General features: G+C 37.1%; 2 long non-coding RNA genes across 2 annotated transcripts; one reads left to right on the top strand and one right to left on the bottom strand.

The window, feature by feature from the left end:
* Positions 1-140: 140 nt before the first annotated feature.
* On the bottom strand, positions 141-11,573 carry LOC117073717. The gene is made up of 3 exons (XR_004433334.1): positions 11,083-11,573; positions 5,997-6,079; positions 141-252 (listed from the first exon to the last, which is right to left on the bottom strand). It is a non-coding gene; the product is annotated as an uncharacterized LOC117073717 (long non-coding RNA).
* On the top strand, positions 186-8,454 carry LOC117073718. The gene is made up of 3 exons (XR_004433335.1): positions 186-319; positions 2,089-2,246; positions 6,567-8,454. It is a non-coding gene; the product is annotated as an uncharacterized LOC117073718 (long non-coding RNA).
* Positions 11,574-23,293: the final 11,720 nt, after the last annotated feature.

Genomic DNA, 23,293 nt, shown 5'->3' with positions numbered 1-23,293 from the left:
CAGGAGAATGGCGGAAACCCAGGAGGCGGAGCTTGCAGTGAGCTGAGATCTGGCCACTGCACTCCAGTCCGGGCGACAGAGCGAGACTCCGCCTCAAAAAAAAAAAAAAAAAAAAAGGCTTCCAGCTAACAATCGGTGAGGTATTGAAGCCTTCTGACAATAGCCATGTGAATGAGCTTGGAAGCAGATCCTCCAACCCCAGTCAGGCCTTCATATGATTGCATGCATCCTGGTCAACATCTTGACTGTAACCTAGAAAGAGACCATGAGACATAATCATTCAGCTACGGTGCTCCTGAATTCCTAAGCCACAGAAACGGTGAGATACTAAATGTTTAAATGATTGTTGTTTTAAGCCACTAAGTTTTGGGATAGTTTGTTATGCAACAATAGGTAACTCATGCAGCTGGATATAATAGAGCCTAGCACAATGCCTGGCACACATGCCGGTGTTCGATTATTTGTTGTTTGAATGAATAAATAATTGAATGAAGTGTATCTTTTACACTTTAGTGGGTAGCATACAATGTTAGGTTTATCTTTGCTTCTTGATACCTGTATTATCTAAGGGTTTTTTGATCTCTCATAGAGAAATGAAGTGTGAATCTTACTGAAAGCTAAACTTTGCCAGTTGTGGAAGTAACATGGTGAATAGAATGGAATCCTTGAAACTTGAATTCTGCCCCCAGTTGTTTTTCCTCAATCAAAATTTTTTAAAAATTAATGAGTTAACACAAAATTAAACCATGTCTCGAAACCAGACAGCCATCTCGTCTGCCATCTCCAAGCAAATTACAGATCGACTCATAATACAAATTTGCCCAGAGGGCTTGCAATACTATTTCACAAAGTAGGCTGTGTTATTTCTCTTCACAAATGACCAGTCTGATGCATAGCATGTTTAGCTACAGATGCCTCTGATGACTTTCCCTGCAGCATTTTCATGGCTCACCAATAGGTCTGTCTGCATTTCTCAGGTCTACCAAGGGGGCAGTTCAATTCTCCTTTGATGTAATCGATCCAAAGATCAGAATCTACAGATCTAAATTCTCTCAAAGCCCTCTTTTGCAGGATTCTTGCATTCTTCCTTTTCAAACTGAATCATTTCCTGAAAAAGTCAACTGAAAATGGATGGCTGTCCTGTAAACTTTTAAACACACCTCTAGCCTTTTTGTAGCCACCACTTTGGTAAGCCCAGTCAAGGTACTTATCCTTCAGTGCCCCCAGTTTTATCCCTGATTAGCTGGATGACCTGTAATAAGTCACCTACCCCTTCTGAATCTCAATTTCCCTATCCACTAACTGGGGAAAATAATCCCAATGTACTCCAAAAGGCAGTCAATGAGATTATGTGTAAATGTGCTTTATATATACAGCATTAGCATTCTTTTAATTAAATTAGGCTGATGAGGTCTACCTTATGTTTAAGCAGTTAAGCATTAAGTATTTTACATGAATACCATGGAGATCTTTCTTTCAGGAAGTGACAACTTATTTACTGATTTTACTGTATACTATATAAAATAGTAGCATCATTCACAGCAAGCAGTTTGGATTTACAAGTATGGCGGAATGGTAGCTTATATGTCAGATCTCATTTTATTAGCCTGTTGAAAATTTATTACTCTTTTAAAAGAATGCATAATTATCACTGGCTTCTTTTTCTTTTCATGAGTTAATTTGTAACTGTGGCTGAGTGTATCTGCTCTTCTTTATTGTAACAGAGGTACTTAAACAAACTTAATAACAAACATATATTTAACCGGTTATTTGAGTTTATGAGTTCATCCTAGAGCAAAATTGCACCCAATAGCAAGAAAATAAATGGCAGAAAACATGTCTTTCTCTTTCAGAGGGCAGAGCTCAGGGCACACAGGGAAAGGCTTTATATACTGGAACATCAAAGGTAGAGATGAGGCAATTATTAACAATGCACATTTTTGTGGCATGACTAACCTGAGAGGTAATATATGTTAGTATGAGTAAGACAGAGCCTTAGTGTGAGATTCAAGTCCTGATTATGTAGTGGATGAATGGCCTTAAATACAAGGTCCCTAGTTTAATCATATTGTTGTTTCTTGTTTTCAGCTATTCAACTGTGAGCCCAAATCAGTTGAAACTACTGGCCTAATTAGATAGCAGACTGTTTGTTGTTGTGGATGATCCCTGAGTAAGAAAAAGAAGAACTCTAGGGGGAAGAAAGGGACAGAGCTTCATGCACCTCATTTCCTATGTTAAATTAAAAAGTAAGTGAAAAATGGACACCAGGAAACAAAGATGAGGGAAATCCTTCTGGCAACATTGTGCTTTTAGACAGAGCTTCTCATCTCCTATTGAAAATACCTGACAGTGCCACCCTGTATAACCTAAGGGAGGATTTTCTAAACAATTTTTATTCCTTGCAGCTACATCTTCACAAAATTTACCAAGATTTTGAGACAATTGGAACGGCTGGTGGTGTTTTCTGAATTGACTGACAGAGGAATAGGGTTCAGATAGAGAATAGAGCAGAGGAAGAAATAAAGAAAAAAGTCTAGGAAATACATTTAACCTCAAGGGAAGAGGACTCAGTGTGACTCACAGCATATTAGCTTGAAAGCCGAGACTGTCACGTGTGCACTGAGGAACTTGTGTCATCTAGAAAAATATTCTCAGCTTACGAGGCTAGAATCCCTAGGGTTACTCTCTGTTCCTCTAGTTCCCTGGAATAAGAATCAAGAGTATTCCTTAATTGTTTTCTCAATTGATGAGAAACAGAAGCAGAAACATTTGTTGTAAATGAAATAGTTGAAGTTTCTTTAGTTTGAAATCCCAAAGGAGTAAATTATTTATAAATGTATATGTTGCATCTGTTATTGTAAAGAACTAATTGACTTACAAATTGTGTAGCTGCATAATGTGGCATTTGTTTTTCTTATTTCAAGTTGTATTTCTAAATCTAAAGGTGGACCTGTGGTAGATACCTTTTCTGGTTTCTATTCATCCTCCATTGAGAAGCATCTCCTTCCTCAGCCTTTTTCCACAAATTCCCATTTTGCTGAAATGACTCACAGAACTTGGGCAAATACTTTACCTATGTTTACTGACTTATTATAAAGGATACAGATGAATAGCCAGATAGAAGAGATGTATAATGTAAGGTATGGGAGAAATGGCATGTACTTCCATGCTGTCTCCAGGCATACCAACTTCTAGGAACCTCTGTGTGTTTGGAAAGCCCCCCAACCCTATCCTTTTGGGGTTTTATGGAGGTAATAAAGGTAAAATGAGGTGATAAAGGTAGGGCCCTTTATCCAATAGACCTGGTGCCCTTCTAAGAAGAGGAAGAGCTCTCTCTCCCCATTATGTAAGGACACAGAGAGAAGCCCATCATCTGTAAACCAGAAAAAAAAAGCCCTCAGCAGAAACCAAGTCAGCCAGAATGTGGATCTTGGACTTGCTAGCCTCCAGAACTGTGAAAAATAAATTTATGTTGTTTAAGCTATTCAGTCTGTGGTATTTTGTTACAGTAGCCCAAACAGACTAATACAAGGGGCTACCTGAAGGATTGATGCAAGATCCTGTCCTCTGTTTTGTCTAACTCAGAACTTAGGGCAGAAAAAGCTGGAAAACACAGCAAACTGAAGTAATAACTCTAGACACCTGGAGGCAGAGATCACAGTTGAAACATGCGATAGACTGCCTAAGGCAAAATCTGGGGAGAGTTTATTTGGGAAATTTAAAATATTCAAAAGCAACCATGTATACATGGAAATTTAGAAAGCCATGCACATGCCCAGGGCAAAACACATGCTTAGAAAACACCTGAGAAAACCCTGAGCTTTCATTTTAGGCTGATCACTTAGCACAGTACAAGCCTGACTAAGAATTGAAGTAGAGCCCTGGCTTAGAGCCAATTTGCAAAGACTGTGAGAGTTCTGGTATTCGAGGAAATCTGCCAAAACATTAGCTGAACACAGGCTAAAGGACAGAGTCTTCAGTGACCATATTGACAAGGAATACGGTCTTTGAAATAATGTTTGAGACAGGCATCAAATAAACTGACTGCTACAGCCTTCAAGAACCAGAAAACAGCAAACCCTAGGAAAGTGAAGAAAATCTAATTTCTAGTTACCACATCATAGGAGTCAAATGGCCACTTTTCAAGCTCACACACAAAAATTACGAAGCATTGAAAGAAACAAAGTATAGCTCATTCAAAGGAACAAAATAAATGGATAGAAACTGTCCCTGAGGAAGTCCAGACATTGGAATTACTAAACAAAGACTTTAAAACAATCGTCTTAAATATGCTCAAAATGCTAAACATGGAAATGAAAACATTGACAATTAACTAAAGGAAGCCAGGAAAATGATGTATGAACAAGATGAGAGTGTCAACAAAGAGATAGTAATTATAAAAAGGAACCAAACAGAAATTCTGAAGCTGAAAAATAAAACAATCTAGGTGGCTTCAGCAACAGAACTGAGCAAGCAGAAGAGTCAGTGAACTTGAAGATAAGGCCATTGAAATTATTGAGCCTGAGGAGCAGAAAGGAAAAAGAATGAAGAAAATTTCATTTGTTGGAATGCAAATTGTATAGCCACATTTTTTTTTCTTTTTTAACTAGAGATGAGTTCTCACTATGTTGCCCAGGCTGGTCTTGAATTCCTGAGCTTGTGATCCTCCCACCTCAGCTTCCCAAAGTGCTAGGATTACAGGCATGGGTTCAGTATAGCTATGTTGAAAGACAGTTTGGCAATTTTCTTACAAAACTAAATATACTTTTACTATACAATCCAGCAATTGGGCTCTTTGTTATTTACCCAAATCAGGTGAAACTTATGTCCACACAAAAACCTGCATTTGAATGTTTACAGCAGCTTTATTAATAATTGCCAGAACTTGAAAGTAACCAAGAGGCCCTTTTATGTACCCTTCAGAATTCCTGTGCTGAAGTCCTAACCCCTAGTGTGGCTGTATTTGGAGAGGGGGGTCTCTATGGAAGTAGTGCAGGTTAAGGGTGGAGCCCTGATCTGGTAAGATTATTCTCAAGAAGAGATACCAGAGCATTCTCTATTCCCCTCTCTATGCATACACGAGGAAAGGCCATGTGGGGACATTAAAAAAAAAAAAAAAGACGGAAAAAAGACGGCTGCCTATAAAGCCAGGAAAAGAGCCCTCACCAGACAGTGAATTTGCCAGCACTGTTGTCATGGATTTCAAGCCTCAGAACAGTGAAAAAGTAAATTTCTGTTGTTTAAGACACCCCATCTATATATTTTTTTTCCTATTTTAAAAAAATTTGAGACAGTCTTGCTCTGGTACCCAGGCTGGAGTGCAGTGGCATGATCTCAGCTCACTGCAGCCTCCACCTCCCAGGCTTAAGTGATCTTCCTGTCTCAGCTTCCCGAGTAACAGGGACCAGAGGCACGCACCACCATGCCCAGCTAATTTTTTGTATTCTTTGTAGAAATAGGGTTTCACCATGTTGCCCAGACTGGTCTTCAACTCCTGAGCTTAAGCAATCTGCTGCCTCGGCCTCCCAAAGTGCTGGGATTACAGGCATGAGCCATTGTGCCCAGTCCAGGCTGTACTATTTTGTTATAGCAGCCCAAACAGACTAATACAAGGTAAATGGATAAATAAACTGTGGTACACACAGACAATGGAATACTATTCAATGCTAAAAAGACATAAGCTATCAAGCCAAAAAAACACATGGTTGAACCTTGTGTTAATCCATTCTTGCATTGCTACAGAGAAATACCCAAGACTGGGTAATTTATAAAGAAAAGAGGTTTAACTGGCTCATGGTTCTGCAGTCTTTGTAGGAAGCATGATGCTGGCTTCTGCTTGGCTTCCAGGGAATCCTCAGGAAACTTGCAATCATGGCAGAAGGTGAAGGGAGAGCAAGCACATCACATGGCCAGAGCAGGAACAGGAGAGAGAGAGGTGGAGGGGTGATGCCACACACTTTTAAAGGACCAGATCTCATGTGAACCAAAGCAAGAACTCACTTATTACCAAGGGAATGGCCATTCACGAAGGATCTGCTTCCATGGTCCAAACAGCTCCCACCAGGCCCCACCTCCAACACTGGGGATTACATTTCAACATGAGATTCAGGCAGAGAGAAATATCCAAACTATATTAAACTTTAAGTGCATATTGCTAAGTGAAAGAAGCTAATCTGAAAAGGTTACAGACTGCGTGATTCCAGTCAGATGAGGGGAAGGAATGAAGAATAGGTGGAGCACAGGAGATTTTTATGGCAGGGAAACTATTCTTTATGATACTATAATGGTAGATACATTTCATTATACATTGGTCAAAACTTATAGAATGTGTAACACCATGAGTGAACTCTAATGTAAATTATGGACTTTGCTTGATAATGATATGTCACTGTTGGTTCATTGATAGTAACAAATGTACCACTCTGGTGTGAGATGTTGATAGTGGGGGAGGCTGTATATGTGTAAGGGTAAGGAATATATGGGAATTCTCTGTAACTCCACTGCATTTCACTGTAAACCTAAAATGGCATTAAAAATAAGGTCTGTTAATTTTTTTTTTTTTTTAGCGTTTACAGAGATGAAAGGACCTGTGCGTCATCATCAAGAAGACCAACATATGTGTTATGGGAATTTTAGATGACAAAGAGAGGGGCAGAACTAATATTTGAAAAATTATAGCCAGAAACTTCCAAAATTTTATTAAATATAGTAGCCTACAAATCCAAGAAACTGAGTGAACTCCAAGTTGGATAAACTCAAAAAGACCCACACTAAGACATTCTAACCAAACCATCAAAAGCCAAAGGTAGAGAATCTTGTAAGCAGCAAACAAGAAAGAAGTAACTCATCACATACAAGGAATCCTCATTAAAATTAAAGGCCAGTTTCTTGTCAGAAAACATGGAAGCCAGAAGACAGCGGAGTGACATATTTAAGTGGGTGGAAGAAAATGAAACCTATCAACTGAAATTTTATATCTAGCAAAACTGCCCTTCAAAATGATGGAAAAGTTAGGATATATTCAGATAAACAAAAGCTGAGTCCAACAAGAAATACAAAGGAAGTCTTTCAAGTTGAAATGAAAAGACACTAGCCAGCAATTCAAAGCCACGTGAAGAAAATAATGGCCTACAGTAAAGGTAGGGCAAATATAAAAACAAGTGCTATTTAATTTTTGTTTGTAACTCTACCATTTATTTTTAATACGATTGAACATACACATATGTAAAAATAATAAATCTCCTGTTGGGGACACAATGTTAAAGATGTAAAAAGACATTAACAACATAAAGGGAGAAGATAAAGATGTGCAGTAGTATAGTTTTTGAATGTTTTTGAAGTTAAGTTGGTATCAATTCAAAATATATTGCCTTAAATTTAGGGCATTAGATGTAATTGCTATGGTAACCACAAAGAAAATACCTAAAAGATCTATAGGAAATGGGATATATAGGAAAAGATAGAAAAGGAAATATGTAAAGAATCAAAATGGTTCACTACAAAAAAATCAACTAAACATAAAAGAAGGCAATAATGGAGAAAATGAGAGAGGAAAAAAGTATAAGACATACAGAAAACAAGTATCAAAATGGCAGAAGTACTTTATTGTGAGTACTATTTTAAATATAAATGGATTAAACTATGCACTCAAAGGCAGAGATTGGCAGAATGGATAAATGTTGTCTGTAAGAGAGTCACTTTAAATTTAAAGACACAAATAAGTAGAAAGTGAAAGAATGGAAAAGATACTACATCCAAATAGAACCAAAGAGAGCTGAAGAGGCTATACTAATATTAGGTAAAAAAACTTCAAGTCAAAATCTGTTACAATGACAAAGAAGGGCATTATATATTGATATATAGATAAATATGTATATCATCAAAAACTTATAAACATATATGCACCAAACAACAGAGACCCAAAATATTTCAAGCAAATATTGACAGAATTAAAGGGAAACAAATAATTGTACAATAATAGTTGGAGACTCCAATATCTTACTTTCAAAAATGAATAGAATATCTAGACAGAAGATAAGTCACAAAATAAAAGACTTGAATAAGCCAACTAGACCTAACATGAGTATATAGAACATTTTACCCAATAACAGAAGAATACATATTTTTCTTAAGCGCACATGGAAGATGCTTTAGGATAGATTACATGTTAAGCCACAAAACAAGTGAATAAATTTTAAAAAGTTGAAATCATACACAGTATCTTTTCTGACCAAGTAGAATGAAGCTACAAATTAAAATCAAAGGAAAATTGCAAAATCCACAAATATATGGAAATTAAACTACACACTACCAAACACTCATTGGTCAAAGAAGAAACTACAAGAAAAATTAGAAAATAATGAAAATGAAAACAAACATATTAAAACATAAGATTTGTTTGTTTATTTTGAGACGGACTCCTGCTCTGTCACCTAGGCTGGAGTGCAGTGACACGATCTTGGCTCATTGCAACCTCCGCCTCCTGGGTTCAAGTGATTCTCCTTCCTCAGCCTCCTGAGTAGCTGGAATCACAGATGCCCACCACCATGCCCGGCTATTTTTCATATTTTTAGTAGAGACGGGGTTTCACCCTGTTGGCCAGGCTGGTCTCGAACTCCTGACCTCAGGTGATCTGCCCGCTTCGGCCTTCCAAAGTGCTGGGATTACAGGCATGAGCCACTATGCCCAGCCTAACATAAGATGTTTAATAATGAAAACTAAAACACATATATTAAAGCGTAAGATGCAGCAAAAACAGTGCTCAGAGGAAAACTTATTACTGTAAATTCCTATATTCAAAAAAAACAAAAGATAATCAATGGCCTACCTTTATCCCCTGAGAAACTAGAAAAGGAAGAGTAAACCAAACCCAAAACTAGCCAATGGAAGGAAATAAAGATTAGAGCAGAGATCAGTAAAACAGAATAAACAATAGAAAGAATCAGTAAAACCAAAATTTGGCTCTGTAAAAAAAGTAATCAAATTGACAAACCTTTAGCTAAACCGACAAAGGGAAAAAGACACAAACGATAAATGATTAAAATTTAAAATAAGAATAGGGACATTACTGCCAGCTTTGGATAATCTGGATGAACTGGATAAACACACAAATTAACCACACATACTCAAGATGAAATAGAAAATTTCACTAGACCTATAACAAGTCGAGAGATTGAATCAGTGATCAAAACCTCCCAACAAAGAAAAGTCCAGGACCAGATAGCTTCACTGGTGAACTTTACCAAATATTTCAAGAAGAGTTAACACCAATTCTTCTCAAACTTTTTCTGTGAGGTCAGCATTAGCCTGATACCAAAGTCAGATAAAGACATCACAAAAAAGTGCACACCAATATCCCTTCTGAATATTGAAGCAAAATTCTTCAACAAAGCACTAGCAAACTGAATCCAAAGACAAACAACATGATTTAAAAATGGACAAAAGACTTGAATAAACACTTCTCAAAAAAAATGTCCAAATGGCTAATAAGCACATGAAAAGATGTTCAACATCCTTAGTTATTAGGGTAATGCAAATCAAAACAACAATGAGGAACCATTTCATACTTACTAGGATAGCTGTAAGATTAAGAAAAAACAAAACAAACTACCCAAACAGAAAATAACAAGTGTTGACAAGGATGTGGAGAAATTGGAACATTTGCACATTACTGGTGGGAATGTAAAATGATGCGACCACTGTGGAAACCAGCATGGCAGTTTTTCAAAAGGCTAACCATAGAATTACCATACAACTCAGCAATTCAGCTCTGAGATATACACCCCAAATAACTGAAAACAGAGACTCAAGAGATATTTGTACATGAACGTTTATTGTGACCTTATTCATAATAGCCAAAAGGTGGAAACAACCCAAGTGTTCATCAACCAAGAAATGGATAAACAAAATATCTTATACACTTACAGTGGGATATTATTCAGCCATGAAAAAATCAAGTTTTGATGTATGCTACTACATGGATGAGCCTTGAAAACATTATACTAAATGAAATAAGCCAGACAAATGACAAAGTATTGTATAATTCCACTTATATGAAATATCTGGAATAGGCAAATTTATAGAGACAGAAAATAGGTTAAAGGTGGAGGGGATAAAGGGGAGTTACTGCTTAATGGTTATTGAATTTGTTTTGGGTGATGGAAAAGCTTTGTTAACAGATAGTGGTGGTGTTTGCACAATAGCATGTATGCAATTAATGCCACTGAATTGTACCCTTAAAATGGTTAAAATGTCATACTTTGTGTTATGTATATGTTACCATAATAAAAAAAATAAACGATTCTGTATATATTCTTAAATTACAGTGTTTTGCTGAAGAAAGGAATAATGCTGGCAGAAAAGACAAATGTATTGTTTTGCTTCCTTTTTTAGGGACTTTAATTATTTGTAGGTAGACAATATTCTTACAGGTAATTAAAGTATGCTTAGTTGTCTTTTTAAAAATACCACATTTTAATTCATTTGAAAAGGAATTGAGTAATCTTGATAGATATCATACATCTACTTGATGAAATATTTTGTAACCATGAAAATAGTAACTCTTAAGAGTTATCATTAACAGGAAAAACAGGAGAAGATTGTTGGAAGAAATCTCTCTACTATGCCTATTAGGTTTGTTGTCTCAGCTGAGGTCTAAGGGCTTTCCTTTTACTTTTCCAATTCTCTTTCCCATTTCCCATGAAAGTTACTTGAATCAATATTCACACTCCTATATTTGCTTTCACTTTTATTCTCACCAGGTGGTATTTTTTACGATGATATGACTCATCTCCTTCTCTTCTACCTGCAAACTTCCCTCAATAGCAACTTCTGAAGTGTTGTCTCCTCCTGCTCTAGGCTGGTCTTCCAGCCCTACTCTGCCTTAGAAACCAGCCCCTCCCTCCTCTTCAGCACTTGCCTCAGCGACTAACCTGCATCTTTTCTGAATTCCCAATTTCTGTCACTCGTCTGACTTCTATATCCCATTACCTTACCACCTTCTACAACTGTTGCACACTTCTTTCCTTTGCATTATCACTAGATTTTTTGGAACAGCAGCCTGCATTCACCATCTCTACTTACCTATTCATGAATTTATTCATTCCTTTGTGAAATGTGGAGAACGTATTTCTTTATAGATGGCATCAGAATTTCTCTAAGAGAGAAAAGTGTCTTTCTTTGAAAGAAAATTTAAAACCTTGAAAAAATGGAGTAGAAGGTAAGGTTCTTAGGATGGCTTCAGAGACAAGAATTAAGCTGCTCAGTCTGGGTCTAGGAGAATGTTTTTGCTGCTTCATGGGAGTAGGCAGAGGGAGGGTGAGAAAAGAGGAGAAAGAATGGTCTCAGGAGAATAAGGGTCTGGGCACTGTGAGAAGATGCCTGGGGGTAGTAGGCCAAGGAAAGAGCGATAGTATCAGGGGGTCCAAATTTTGGCGAATTAGAATGTCCAAGGACAATCTTATAAGATGTCCGCATACCACAAATTCTGCTTGTTTTGACTCTCCCAATGATTATCACTTGGAGAAAAAACAAATGAACAACAACAAAAAAAAATAATTCTATGAAATGGCCTCTTGATTGGACATATTAAAGATGTATTACTCTTAACAGTACTCTTTAGGAAATAAACATGGGAGCTTTATCGTTGTTTATATATTTTATAAATTTACATATAAAGATTAAATGTGTGATGTGTAATATGCAGTATAACATTTTTAACACATGATATAAACATGCTTAATACACTATTTTATCCAGGAAAGCAAATGTTTCCTAAAGAGTAGGTCAGTTAATCTCAATGAATGCTATTCTCCCAATATTAGATCTAGTTTGGACTGCTATTCAGGGCAAACTCCTGAGAAAAAGGACCTGTTGCTCTCAATTTATCTTTACACTGCATAAGCAGTTTCATTGCTGTTTAGCCAGTAGGGATCTGAAAAAAGGAGCAGAGATAGAATCTGAAGGAGTATAGGTAAAGAATATGCAGCTGAACTACTGGTCTTCCTCCCTGGCCCAGAGTGACTTTTCTAGACCCTGGGATAAGACAGAGGAGCATTTATGTGGAATACTCTGAGCCTGGTGTCTGATCACGGGATGCCCTCCTCAACTCAAATCATCAAATTTGTTGTGGCTTAGCATAGTTCAGTGGGAAGATGTTGGTCTTTGGAGTAAGACTGATGCATTTGAATTCCAGCTGTAAATAAAAAGGACTAACATGATTAATTAAAGCGGAGAAAGCTCTAAGAAGGAAGAACTCAGTCTAGGAGTCTTTATATAACTACTGCTGCATGCTTACTATTGTATTACGCAGTGTGCTAAGTACTTGCCTTACTGATTTAATCTTTACACCAACCCTCTGTGGTAGGCATTAGCAACTCCATTTAACTGGTTTTTTTAAAATGTAGTCTCAGAGATTAAGCATTTTGTAAGTAGTATAACAGAGATTTAAACCCAGTTGTTTTTAACTGCTTTATTGAGATATAATTGACATTCATAAGTATACATAAAGTGTATAATTTGATGTTGTGACATATGTATACACCCATGAAACTATCACCACAGTCAAGATAATGAACGTATCTATCACCTCCAAAAGTTTCTTCCTGCCACTTCCCACCCTGCCCCCTCTCTAAGCAAATACTGATCTACTTTCTGTCAATAGAGATTAGTTTGCATTTTCTAGAGTTATAAAAATGAAATCATACATTATGTGGTTTTTCATACCTGGTTTTATTCACTGGCATTGTTACTTTGAAATTAAACCATATTGTTATGTTTATCAATAGTTTATTAGTTTTTATTGTTCAGTAGTATTCGATTATAAGAATACACCACAATTTTTATATTCAAATACTGAAGGACATTTAATCCAATTGTTTCTCACCCTAAACCTGTGCTACACTCTCTTCCCAGTTCCATCACTTATTGTGTGGGCTTAGAATAATTAGAAAACCTAATTATTCTCTCTGAGTCTTACTTTTTCTAGTAATAAAATGGCAGTAATACATTTTTTTCACATGGTTGTTATCAGTAAATGAGATAACATGTGAAAACACCTAGTACAGGTGTCCCTTATCTCAAGTGCCTGGGACCAGAAGTATTGTGGATTTCAGATGTTTTTGAACTTTTGGAATATTTGCATATACATAATGAAATATCTCTGGGGTGGGACCCAAGTCTAAACATTAAATGTATGTTTCATATACACTTTATACACATAACCTGAGGGTAATTTTATACAATATTTTCAATAATTTTGTGCACGAAATGAAGTTTTTCTATTTTGACTGTGAGTCATCACATAATGTTAGGTGTGGGATTTTCCTCTTGTAGCATCATGTTGATGCTCAAAAAGCTTTGGATTTTAGAGCATTTCGGATTTTGGGTTTTTGGATTACAGATGCTCAACTGGCACCGTGTGAGCATAAATTGGTGCTCATAACTATTCATCTTTTTCTCCTGAAAGGGAACATATCGGAGAAGGAAATGAGAAAAGATATAGCAGTACATGCCTTTCTGGACTCTTTCTTCCTGTCTTGAAAGCTTTGAATTCTTGCATCTAGAGCTTCCTACACTGAAATGTCCTTCTTAATCTTTCTCACTTTGATTTCTCCTACACCTGTCTCATCTGCACCCCATGGATATGATGTTTGTTTTTTCTCTCTAATCCAAATATGGACACAAATTTTTTTTCTTATTCCCTTAGCATAACTGAAATAGAGTGATGCATTCACAAAAATTAAAGGATAAATTAAATAGGTATGATTATGTAAAATGAAGCAATGGAAAAATAGTCAAGGCTCCTAGATGCATGCTTCTATTCCACATAATCCCACCACAATGAGTAAAGAGGCTTTATTTAGTTCCATATCTGCTTGCACAAGGATCACCATCCTCTAACACAGATGGGTGGGCATGACCTGGCCTGAGCTCCTTCCTAACCTGCCTTCTGTCTTTCAGTTATCTGGCCATCTTCTCTTCCTGGCTGCTGTGATTTCTAGTTCTGTTCACATAAAAACACCAGACCAAGCTTTTATTCTAAATTCAAACTTCTCAGACACTGTTTGGTCCTTCTCTGAGGCTTTCAAATCTAAAAGAAACACCTAAATGGATAAAGTTGACAGGCAAGGTTAATCTTTACTAGGGTTTCTAGGGCATTTTACTCACCCTATACATCTTAAATAATACAAAATAATATTTACATGCAATCAAAGGCAGCAAACCCAAGGTGAACACTGTAATGCTTTGCCCTGATCCTCCTTCAGGACTGAAAGATTTATTTCCCCACCTATTGGGAGTGCTGCCAGCAGATGACCTTCAGCTAACAGCCCTCTCAGGGAACTGTCTCAGGTGCAAACAACTTAAAGCCATGCCACCTCTTAGGCATCCACATCCAATGACTGATCAACATAGGGGTATTAAAAATAGAACTTTCCTTCCCTGACCTGTGATACTCTTTAGGGCCATTCCACCTTCAGCATTCCCCATCGGGTTGACTGAAGACTTTGTTAAGACTACATCACAGCCCAGCTTTTCCCACTGTCCAATCCTGCTTCTGTTTCTTTCCATGCACAGGTGCTGATCTTAAAAGTCTCCCCTAATAAACTTTCTACATGCTGATCTCCATTTCAGAGTCTGTTTTCTGGAAAACCCAGCCTATGGCAAAATATAAAGCAACAGGAGAGCTGTTTCCCCATCCTCCTGAAATCCAAGCTCCTTTTTAGGGATCTAAGATCAATAGGTTATAGAATTTGAGTTACTTCTGCTTACTTACAGTTAGCTCTTCATATATTATAGACCCATTAACAACAATGTTCCACATGAGAAATGAAGAAAGATCCAGTGCAACCTATCAGTCCTGTCCACAAATGAGCCCATAATCATTTCACCATGCTGATCAATGACAATTACTAAAGTTTTTGAACTGTTCACATTTAGTGAGAGAGTAGAATTTTGAAGTACTTTCAGTAAGTCAGGCCTCTTTATGACCTCTTTATGACTATCTTTGCCTTAAGGTAAACTTCAATTCTGCACTTGCACACATATTTTAAGGATACTTAAAATAGCACCTACAATAGAAAGTATGGAAAGTATTCGTGTTTTCCTATATTTCTAATTTTTTAATACCACTGTGACACAATCTGAAAAAGTATTAAGTATTAGAAGATATGTGTTTTAATCCTGGCTTTACTATTTACTAGCTACTAGCTACTATTTTCTGAGCCTCATGATCCTCAACTTTGTAAAAGGAAGATGATGATGCCTGTCTTTTCTAGTGGTTGTGCTGGTTAAAGGGGAGGATGTTTGCAAAGGGTCTAGCATGTTGTAAGTATTCAATAAATGGTAGTTATTTTTATCAGCAAGTCTCACAATAAAAAGTGGACTGATAAAAATTTTTTAAAGTAAATATCTTTTTAACAAATGCTTCAATTTATTGCCATGGTTTTTAGTCCCTTAGCAACAAATTTTGGCTAGCAAATGTAAAGTTATTCACTATAAATATGTTTATACTAAAATGTTTGTGATTTTTATCCAAGGGGCAATTACCTTTAAAGTAAAGAAGTTAGACTAAGTGAGTTGTAAGGTTTTTTCCACTGTTAAAGCCTCACAAGTTTATGAATTTGGATGATCTCCCCAAAATAGAAACAAACATTTCTGAGAATTTGAGTCTCTCTTTAGTTAGGATGGTTACATGTCAATAGAGCTATGGTTCCAAGTCCTCTTGACAAGTAGTTTTCTTGCAAACTATTCAGTTTGTCTTAGTCTATCATATCATTGTGCAAAATATGTGTCAGTACACAAGTAGTAATTTTGTGTGGTAATGACTACACAAGTAGTCATTATTATAAACTGGAAGTTACTGCCTATTATTCTGCCTTAGCTTTTCAGTTACATAAATTCTATTTAAGTTGATTGTAGATTATGGCTTATTGTTTTCTCTCAATACTCATTACTTCTGCTGATTAGTACTGTGTTTATGTGTGTAGTTCTAGGTTTTTTTTCAGCTATAGTTCCAGTTCCTCTTGACCAGTAGTCTATTTGCAAATAATTCAGACAGCTTTCCCTCTGTCATCTGTTAACATTAGTCCTCGGGACTGGTTTCTTTCATAAAATTCTTGTAGCTACTTCACACCTTTGGACATGTACTTGGACACATGCCCTCTATTTCATCTTTTGTATCCAGGAATGATTTGCATATATGTGTCCATCCTTTGGAACCAACCTTACTTCTATCTTGAACTGGACTTGACTTCTCTTTTACTGAATAGATTTAGGCTAGCAGACACATAGACCATTTTTATTTTCCTCCCCTTCTGAATATCTGTCTCTGCATCTATCTTCCTACTTCCTAAGAAGAGCAGCGTAGCCTCCCTTCTCATGAGAAACAGGGTAACATTTTGTCTTCCTTCTTGTTCTACATCAACTGCTTAATATATGTATTAGAACACTGTCAATCAAGGTAACATTATCTGTCCCCTTATACATCAGACTTTTGTCAAGTATATACCTGATTAGGAAAATTGCAGGAATTAGGGGTTGGAGGTAGAAGGTGGAGGTTCAAGAAAGAGATAACACTCTATACAGTTGAAGACCAAAAAGATCTAGGTGGAAGGTAAAGGTCATGTGCAGAAACAGAATAGAAAGAATTGTCCAGAGTTGAGAAGAAACAGATCTCTAGTTCCATGAGGCTACTGGAATGTGTACCCAATATAAAATGTGGAAAGGTACTAGGCGCAAGAAGGACACACATGTGGGGCAGGAAAGAGCTGAGGGAAAGAATAAGAATCAGGAAATTTAACTAGTTTTACTTATGTATGAACAGCCATTTATGGTGTTGCTGCCATTGATATTTGAAGTGCAGACATATCCCTCAGTTTATCAACGTGGGTTGGTGCAAAGCTCCCTAGGATGTGACAAAGGAAATGAAAAGAGATGCTGTGCTCCAGTTTACCAAGCTTGGAGCTAATGGCTGAAAGGCCAGTTCCCTTTTCTTCCATTACATGTTAAGTATGTTTTTATGAAATGGTAGTGATACTCTTTGTAACACTATTTCTATAGGCAAATGCATTCTTTGAATTAAATTGCATTAAAATGAATTTTTTGAATATAGCTTATTTACATGGAGACAGCGAAGTTTTTTAACTTTGCTAACATTATCCAAAGATTGCAGATAAAGAAAATCTACATGTAAAAATAGTGACTTTCCAAAGGCATTACTATCAAATTAAGCTAAAATTAGAATTTCATACACCTTCATTTAGTCTGTAAGAGTTCTGTTTCTATTGGCCTCTAAGGAGCCTTTGCCTTGAAGAGATTATTGGGGAAAGGAGACAAGAAGGGAGGGAACAAATCAGCACAGTCCAACACACCACTTTCTTTCCTGTCTCTCTTTCTCTTCTGCTTTGCATTTCTATTTCTCTTCTACTCTATTTCCTCCTCCCCCTCCTCTTCCTGTTTTCTTTCTTTCCTTCTTTTTCTTTGCTTCCTAGTCTTTTACTGCTCTTGGTATTTGTCCTGTGTCTTTCCAATCTCTTCCTTTTTACTTTTTAGTTCTACTTTTTATATCTACCCCTCCTGGTAGAGAAAAGATGGTCAATATTATAGTCATTCAAAAATAAAAATTAAGTACTTAACTCTTTTTGGCTCTGTGCCAAGCATTGTAAAAAGGAAATTATATAGACAGTTTCTGACCTCCAAAAGCATACAATCATTTGAGTCCCAGCTGTGATTTTATAACACCTTCATGATTCTTGACTTTTTTTTCTAAGTCCCACTAAAAATCTGGTGATAGCAGTGAATTGCTTCACTCCAAAAATGTGCAAGTCACAAACATGCCCTATGTGCATATAATTTCAGAAGATTCAAAAACTCCCTGAAACCCTTAATAGTTTATGACCTCAGATCAAGAACCCTGCTTGTTGTCTCAATATACTTCACAAATGTCACACAGTTTGAGATAGAATGTCTTAAAATACAGTAAATTTTGATCCATTAAGAAAATCAATAGGCCACATAACAGCCATTTTGTGTGTTTGGGGAGGCAAAAAGGGAAAGAAATATTATCTAATTACAAGTAGGTCATAACATTATCCAAAAGGAACAAACACTTATTTGACCACCTATTACATATCATATATGTGTATATGAGTCCTACGTGATACAGCTTTTATAAAATTATAGATGAAATATATATGTGTATATATTTATACATACATATATAGATACATGTGTATAAACCTGTAAATTTATACAAATATGTTTATATAATTTATAAATATATAAATGTATGTGTAAATAACGTGTAAAGTATAATAAAAATATATACAAAATGTTTACAACAGCTATGTTATATAGGAATCATTATACTCAGATATGGAAATTAAGACCCAAGAGATCAAACAGCTGACTCTGGCCACCTGCTAGTGAACAGTAGAGTCAGAATTTGAATCCACATATAACTCCAATGCCTTCTTGGAGACTTATTTTTCCTTTCTATTCAACACAAAACTCAGCACATAGGAGGTGCTCATGAAATACTGGAATGCCGATTGAGTTAGATGGAACAGAGTCAGGTAGAGACCTGCAGTAGATCACTGGAGACTACAGACCACTCTTCCCATCCCCACCCCAACCTCCCATTTAATTTCTCTTCTTTAGCAAAAAGGAAGGCACGTTCTAACAGGTTCTAAAGACCAGAGTGGACTCTACAGAACTTCAGAGGAATATAGTAATTTTACTTTATTCATCAGAGAAATATTTCAGCTGTGGTCGTGTGAGGGTAACAGGCTTGAATACACCAATTTTCATGTGAAGGGAATGTACTGCTAAGTTAATGCAACAGCAACTTGAGGAAACTACTTTTGATTTAGCAAGTTATCTGAACATTAAAGGAGGCATTCTGACTGAGGTTTCTGAAACATGTCTGGGAGGAAAATACAGCAATTTTAGCAAAAAGACAGTTCTCAAATAAAGTCTGATTTTAAAGGAAAAGAGTTCTCATTGATTGATGGAATTGTTCAGAATGTACACGTACATACCCTTACTGAGGCTAGCTAAAGAAGAAACTGAAATTTGAAGTGTGCTGGTAAAGAAAATGAAAGCAATATAAGAATGTTGGCAGCTCTGAGATAGAAGTTGATTATACTTCAAAACAGTATCTTTAGGGAAGCTAATAAACACTTAACTAAATTGAACAGAAACTATATTAGAAATAAGTATAATCTTAGAAGCCAGTCAAGACAGTAGAGCAACACAGAATCAGTGCCTTGATTGATAGATTCATGATTTAAAAATAAACCCATCTTGACTTCAGGTCAGAGCAGGGTTATGATGTAAAGTTTTTTAATTTCCCCAAATCCGTTCCTAAAATCATACTGAACCAACTAGAATAGCAAAAGATAAGTTCTACTCACCACATCCTCCAGAAAGCCAACTGAAAAAACATCCCCACGAGTCTCAGAATGCCAGTGGGTTTTGCCCCACCCAAACCACAGACAACAGCAGCAGAACTCATACAGAGCGTGCCTAGTTTTAGCAGCTATGCAGAGGCAGTGGACAGGAGAGAACAAGAGTTTAGAAGGTTCTACGAACACTGCGATAAAGAAATTGTCCATAAATACTCAAAAAGAGAAGGTCTCACCTTGAGTGGAATTCTCAGCAGGTAAATAGTGTGAAAATAGCAGTAAAAAGGAGAAGGCTTCTGACTCCAGTTTATGGCTGAGTAGAACAAAAATATCTCAGCCACACACTAAGAGAAAATGGGAAGATCAGAAGGTACTGGGTGGCTTATGTACTCAAATAACTCAGAAATAGCCAATAAAATATCTTTCCTGAGGAAAACATTTCTGTAAAGAAAATTCAAATTGAGCAGGATAGAAACTCTGAGAGTAAATCTAATATTTTGACGACCTTACAATGCCTTTGTTGTTTGTTGAGAGAAAAAGATCAAACACTGGGAGATCAGGTGGGTCTCCAGAGAAGGCAGATTTCTGAAAGTGGGTGTGACTACACAAAGGCCATCTACATCTACATGTGTATCTCAATCTATCTACTGTGTGATAATAATAGGGGAGGAATCCCTTAAGCAATGAAATTATAAAGGCTATCATGGCATATCCCATTTCCCTACAAGGGAACCATTTCCTAAAAGTACAGAACACCTGATTTTGTTTATACAAAAGCAACAGAAAAGGATATGGTCGAACAACAAACAAGTATACTATTATAAAGAAAACGAACTAAATCATGAAAAAAAGGGTAGTTAACATGTACCAGAAAATACATAATTAAAAAAATGAAAACTAAATAATATAACAAAATTAATGGAAGCAAATTAAGAAAATAATAGAAACTATAAAATAACATCATATATTAGAACCAGGAAACTCAGAGACAAGATAGCTAAACATCAATTGGGGATTGATATAATTCAGAACTGGAGTTGAGTCACTGGTCCATTTCCAGTTTATCCTTTTTCATAAAATTGGTCTCTTATGGTCCCAATTGAAATCCTAGTGTTTTTGTTTTTTGTTTTTTGTTTTATTTTAGATCTCATCCTCCTTGTGCAGCTCAGAACTCCAATTTTCCCTACAACTCCTTCAGTCTATTGAAAGTTTTGTTCAAATTCTCATCCTTTCAGCCATTGTTCTCAAATAGGCAAATGCCTCAAGACTAAAAGCAATGGCACATGTCAGTCTCAGCTCTCTGGGGTTCTCTTTTCTTCTGGATCCTGGCCGCATTAGTCCTCACTACCTGAGTGGTTTTTCAATACCTTCAAATTGTTCTAAAACAGCCTAGTAGATTTGGGAAATACAATTTACAAAGGAGCAAAAGAAAACAAAGAAAGAAGTTGAAAGTATTCAAGAGAAAAATGATACATACAGAAGACAGGAAAAGAAAGTCCAACATAAGTGTAATTTATGTTGGAAGGAAAGTGAAAGCAATGGAACAAAGCAAATACAAAAATCCATAATGCAAAAAGACGTTCTTAAAATTAGAAAAAAATTGAACACCTATTTTGAAAGAGTACACCTTTAACCTTGGAAAAGTGGAGCCAGAATGGCCAATACCAAGACATACTTCAGTATACCTGGAAAATAAAAAAACTCTTTGAACATTGAGGCATAAAGACCAAGTCATCAAAAATAAAACCATATTTACATCAGATTTCATAACTTCATGGAGCAATATATTTACTATATCAAAAAGAAAAAAAATAGGCTGGGCATGGTAGCTCACGCCTGTAATCCCAACACTTTGGGAGGCCAAGGGGGGTGGATCACGAGGTCAGGAGTTTGAGATCAGTCTGGCCAACATAGTGAAACCCCATCTCTATTAAAAATACAAAAAACTGGCCGGGCGAGGTGGTGGGTGCCTGTGGTCCCAGCTACTCGGGAGGCCGAGGCAGGAGAATGGTGTAAACCTGGGAGGTGGAGGTTGCAGTGAGCGGAGATCCAGCCACTGCACTCCAGCCTGGGCGACAGAGCGAGACTCCGTCTCAAAAAAAAAAAAATACAAAAAATATAAAAAATAGCTGGGCATGGTGGTGTGTGCCTGTAATCCCAGCTACTAGGGAGGCTAAGGCAGGAGAATCTCATGAACCTGGGAGGCAGAGGTTGCAGTAAACTGAGATCGCACCATCGCACTTCAGCCCAGGCAACAGTGTGAGACTCTGTCTCAAAAAAAGAAAAAAATTAAACCATGATTTTTACACATACCCAAACTTACTTTAAAATATAAAGCTACAGAAAAATAAAGCAATTGTGAGCATGCAAGAACTGAATGAATGTTATTCCCTAAGAAATATACAGAGAAAACAAGCTTCAACAAAAAATCATAGGAAATGCTTCAGCTAAGTTCTAGACACATAATAGCTTGCCAATAAATATTATTCGAGCAAAGAGATAGATGTATGAATGCATGGATGAAGGAATGAATGGATGGATAGATAGATAGATAGATAGATAGATAGATACCTGGGAAGGAAAATAAAAGATCTACCCATGTGTATTAGTCCATTTTCACGCTGCTTCCCTGAGACTGAGAAGAAAAAGAAATTTAGTTGGACTTACAGTTCCGCATGGCTGGGGAGTCCTCAAAATCACGATGGGAGGAGAAAGGCACTCTTACATGGCAGCAGCAAGAGAAAATGAGGAAGAAGCAAAAGCAGAAACCTCTGATAAACCCATTAGATCTCGTGAGACTTATTCAGTATCACGAGAATAGCACGGGAAAGACTGGCCCCCATGATTCAGTTACCTCCTTTTGGCTCCCTCCCACAACACATGGGAATTCTGGGAGGTACAATTCAAGTTGAGGTTTGGGTGGGGACACAGCCAAACCATGTCATTCTGCCCCTGGTCCCTCCAAATCTCATGTCCTCACATTTCACAATCATGCCTTCCCAACAGTCACCCAAAGTCTTAGCTTGTTTCAGCATTAACCCAAAAGTTCACAGTCCAAAGTCTCATCTGAGATAAGCCAAGTCCCTTCTCCTTGTAAGCCTGTAAAATCAAAAGCAAACTAGTTACTTCCTAGATACAGTGGAGGTACAGGTATTGGGTAAATACACCCATTCCAAATAGAAGATATTGGCCAAAACAAAGTGGTTACAGGGCCCATGCAAGTCTGAAATCCAGTAGGGCAGTTAAATTTTAAAGCCCGAAAATGATCTCCTTTGACTTCATGTCTCACATCCAGGTCACGCTGATGCAAAAGGTAGGTTCCCATGGTCTTGGGCAGCTCCACTCCTGTGGCCTTGCAGGGTACAGCTTCGCTCCTGGCTGCTTTCACAGGCTGGCATTGAATTTCTGTGGCTTTTCCAGGTGCACAGTGCAAGCTGTTGGATAGATATATCATTCTGGGGTTTGGAAGACAATGGTCCTCTTCTCATCGCTCCATTAGTCAGTTCCCCAGTAGGGACTCTGTGTGGGGGCTCCGACCCCACATTTCTCTTCTGCACTGCCTAGCAGAGGTTCTCCATGTGGGCCCTGCCTTTGCAGAAAACTTTTTCCTGAGCATCCAGGCATTTCCATGTACCTTCTGAAATCTAGGTGGAGGTTCACAAGTTCCTTATCTCCATCTGAGACACAGCCAAACCATATCACCATGTTACTGGTTACCACAGAACTAGGAATGTGAAGTCAATGAATATTAGTTCTGGGAAAGAAATTCTAGCTTAAGTATGTTTACACCTTCATGTTTTAGATAGGTAAACTGTGTCTCAGCGTGATTTGTCCAACATGCCCAGATGGCCCATGGTAGAGCCAGAAAATGGATCCAGAATTTTCTGATG

Source organism: Trachypithecus francoisi, unplaced genomic scaffold (genome assembly GCF_009764315.1).
Source record: "Trachypithecus francoisi isolate TF-2019V2 unplaced genomic scaffold, Tfra_2.0 Lachesis_group4, whole genome shotgun sequence".
Lineage (NCBI taxonomy): Eukaryota > Metazoa > Chordata > Mammalia > Primates > Cercopithecidae > Trachypithecus > Trachypithecus francoisi.
The sequence above is the reverse complement of the archived record's forward strand: the minus strand, read 5'-3'. Positions and strand labels throughout refer to the sequence as shown.